Source organism: Etheostoma spectabile, chromosome 17, assembly GCF_008692095.1.
Source record: "Etheostoma spectabile isolate EspeVRDwgs_2016 chromosome 17, UIUC_Espe_1.0, whole genome shotgun sequence".
Classification (NCBI taxonomy): Eukaryota; Metazoa; Chordata; class Actinopteri; order Perciformes; family Percidae; genus Etheostoma; species Etheostoma spectabile.
In genome coordinates this window covers 9,388,312-9,392,475 of record NC_045749.1, presented here as the reverse complement: position 1 = coordinate 9,392,475, position 4,164 = coordinate 9,388,312, and positions in this window count along the sequence as shown.

Here is a 4,164-nt window from a genome sequence, read left to right as displayed (position 1 = left end):
TGTGTGTGTGTGTGTGTGTGTGTGTGCGCGCGTGCGTGTGTGTGCGGGCCACCCCTACAAGAGAGGAGAAAGCGTGGGAGAATAACAGAACACTGCTGAGAGAAAGGCAATTAAGTGAAGAGTATCCCAAACCACTTTCACGATGATGTTTTCTCCAGAGTATGTTCTGACCAGCTGCTTTCTTTCATGAAGTACCCACCGGGGATATGGGTTTTTCTCACAACCTTTCTTTTAGCTGTCATTAACTGATCCACATACAGCGCCGACCTTAGGAGTTTGTTTCACTTTTAAAAGGGGACATACATCTCACGTTTTTTATATAGCAAGACAAGAAGGCTCTGAGACACCCATCTGGAGCTGCTACTCTTTGTGAATTCACTTTGAGGTTATCTCACATGTTGCTGCTAAAAAACTGATTCTGTGATGCAGGTGCACAGAGCTGCAGGGCGAGGGGTTTCTAAAGACCCCATCTTTGATATAACAGGTGTACAGATGGAAAAAAGGGTTACTAGCTCAATTTTAAAGCTATCTTTGCCAGGTCACTGACAGAGAAACCTACAGTATACAGTTTTGGGTATCGGATCATACTGAAATTAATCTAAAAAAGAGGTGCTGATGAGAGGGAAATATTTATTAATGGAAAGCATCTGTGCTTTGTGTTAGACAGTTGGTACCTTATTGTCTCAAATGGTTGTCTGCCGCCTCTGTCCCTGTGGGTGCAGTTTGCAGACTTCACTTTGCTTTGGACTTGCCGGAACTTGAAGAACTCCTCCGCACAGAAGTCACCAACGCTTAAAAATCAGAAACTCTCATTAGCTCTGTCAGAACAGCGGTAAGGCTTTTGATATTTCACAGTGGAAGGAGAGCAAACTGAAATTATGTGTCAATCATTAGTCAGTATGTGGTTGTTTGTACTGTATGTGCTATGTTAGGCAATACATACGTATGTATATATATATATATATACATGTAGAGGAAAAAATCGCAAGTAGGCCTATATGTAAATACAGCTGCTTGGTGAGATATCAAACCTCCCAAGGACAAAAGACACATCTCAGTAAACAAGCATTCAACCACCAAAGCCTTGCACTTCATGAATATTAAATCAGACACTTTGAATCCTACCTCTTTGGTGTTAGGAGGCCCTAGTCTGGATTTTTACCATTCGCTGTGATTTATTTGCAGGTGCATGTGTCTCTTTGATGTATTGAGTTGAGAGGTTTTGCACCTGTTAGAGAAAGAAATGCTTTGAAAACAAGAGGTGGATTTGCCAGACAGTCAAAATGACAGCAACAGAAGGAAGATTTGTGTTTCACTGGTGTATATTGTGTGTATTGTGTGTGTGTGTGTGTGTGTGTGTGCGTGTGTGTGCGTGTGTGCGTGTGCGTGTGTCTTCTATTAAAAAAAAGGCTGCTGTGCTGTTTTGAGATACTCTGTTGTGCGCACCGCAAAATCACTTTTTGTCAAACATTATATACCTCTATTTTTTTCTCGTGTCAGTTTTGGCATCTGTTCTGACACTATGAAGTTGTGTTTTGCATTTTGTCCATTATCTATTCATTAAAGATGTGACTTGAAAATAGAGTTGCCGTGGAGATGTTTTGGTAAATCTCACATCTCAAATGTTTTTTTTTTTCCAGTTTATTCTTTTTCCAATTATAACTAAACTCTAGCTTTCCCAATTTCTTTAGAGCTTTTTCCTTTCTTCTGATATTCTTCTGATAACATGTCAAAACTCACAGTATGACTCTTTCCTTATCATTTTATCTTGTGTAGCATCCTGTGCAAAAAACAACTGTTTAGTTGAATACGGCCTCCAAGACCTGTCGAGTTGACTCCCTTGGCTGGGCTAAACTACGTAACCCTAAGAGTCCTTCCAATCTCCTGTCAGTCATTACACTTGCGGTACTTTCAATTCCCTGGCAGTCTCTTTTTTCAGCCAGTTGGTTAGTGTCCCATGACAGCTAGTGGTACTTGTTCCAGTAATGGTCAGGGGCCCTCCAGAGTCTGAGGGTGGCGATAAAGGTGGCTTGCTATCTTATTTCTACAGAGGACAAGATAACATCCTGAGAACATTCCCATCACTCGAGGAGTTTGTTCAGTAGAGATAAGAGCTGCCCAGCTAAGAAGCTCTGTGGGTGTGTATTTGTGTGTGTCTGCACGGTACATGTGTGTTTAAATGGAGGACTTGGGAGCTTGTTAGCTGCAGTCCTGCTTCCCATGTTGCAGCTGGGAGGTCTGCCGACCTGACATTGTGGAATCGAGCAGAAACACTTCCTTGGAAGATCGGACCTCTCCTTGCACTAAGTCGCATTCCTACATGTATTTTTCAAACCTCTGACACAGTTTGCATGCTAATTTGTGTGTAGGTGGTGAGCATAATTACATTAGGCTGGTTGTAAACAAAGACCTACAAGCAGCAGTCTGTTCAAGTACCCCACCCACAAGAGAACAAGAAAATAGTTTATCTATATATATATATATATATATATACATATATATATATATATATATATATATAGTTTATCATGCTTGTAAGAAGGAAATTGAAGATTCTAAGCATAGCCGTAACAGCCACATTGTGTTATGTAAGAGTTAAAAAGATTAATTGGTTTCATTTAAGTCCTGTGTGAAATTATAAATAGTTAAATGTTTTTTTATTTAAGCCCAGTCTTTTGGAACAATGCAGGGACAGGCGACAGGAATGGACACTTCTATGCTCCACTTGGAAACACACTTATTAGCTCAACTAAATAGTGGCTTGGTTTTGTTTGCCACATTTGTACAATATTACCAAGTATTGCATCACTACTTAAGAAGCTCCACCTCTTAGTTCCATCTAGTCTGCTCCTTTATAACCTCAGCATTGCAGCAATTTATTAACATTAGGTAGAACGGATAAATCGGACCACACACACCCCACAGAATCTGTTTCTTTACACTGTCTTTCATTCTCGACCAAAAGGAGGTTGATGAAAAATATGCCAACAAGTTAGTCACATTTTACATGGTCTTGTAATTGGAGGCAAGGTTAAATTCTGTTTCCTTCAGTTCTTCACAATATATAGACTACTGTTGTTTTCATGACTGTATAACTTTCTGCATTCAGCTTAATTACATACCCATCTAGTTTATATAGTCAGCCTTGGAAACTTCTGTAGGAGGAAGCAAAAACATCCATAGACCTCACAACAAGTCTAATTAACTGCTTTCACACTTATTCTCCAGTCAAAGACTGTAAATCTGCTTCATTTGCATTCTATTGGAAGCATAAATATAAGCCAACGACAGTATCCCTGTGTCTTTTAAAGGCTGCTATGGATAGTGTGAGAGGCATTAATGTGGTGAAATATAATTAGATGGGAGTGTGGTCAGAGTGGTATTGTGTGGCTTTGTTTAAATCATATTATGCCATCCTCAAAAGTGGTGTTAAAAGACTGGTGCACTGTATGCACACTTAGTGGAGTAGGTACATGCAGTACAATGGAACACTCTTAACAACCTGACATCATTATCCAATTTAAATTACACCCCTGTGAGCTTCTTGTTGCAATATCCCATATGTAGCATGTGTCATAAATTGTTAATTTCTCAATTTAACATGATCTCCATCTGGTAGTGATGTTAAAGTTAAATTAGCTGTCCTTCCCTTTCTCAAGGAGGGAAACTGTGAAATGATGTGAAATGTTTGTATAAAAAGATAAGTGAGTGTGAGTGTGATGGTAATCCACAGTGGCATATACAAGGTTTTTTGAGTAATAACAGATTATTTGATAGAATAAAAGATGAATGGTGAATGGTTGAACTGAATAAATAAAGATCTTCACAGTTTATTTTGATATTAAAGACAAAAGAAAAAGACAAACTTTACAGTACTGTAAACATGCAGGGCCATTTAAAAGGAAATTCTATGCAATAAGGTGATTTAAGCATAAGACTGATCCAAGGTTGCAGTGAAATATTCATTCAAATAAGGTAAAGAGTAGAGCAGCATAAGAATAACCCGTCTTTAAAGATTAACATAACCCTTGGAGGTGTTATTGTATTCCCGTAACCAAGTCAAGACTTTAGGTGCAGAACAGCTCTCCCTCTGTGAGTTACTGCATTAAGTCTCTCAAATTTAGTAGCACAATCATGAGCCTCCCGTTCAATCTCTGGAGTAGA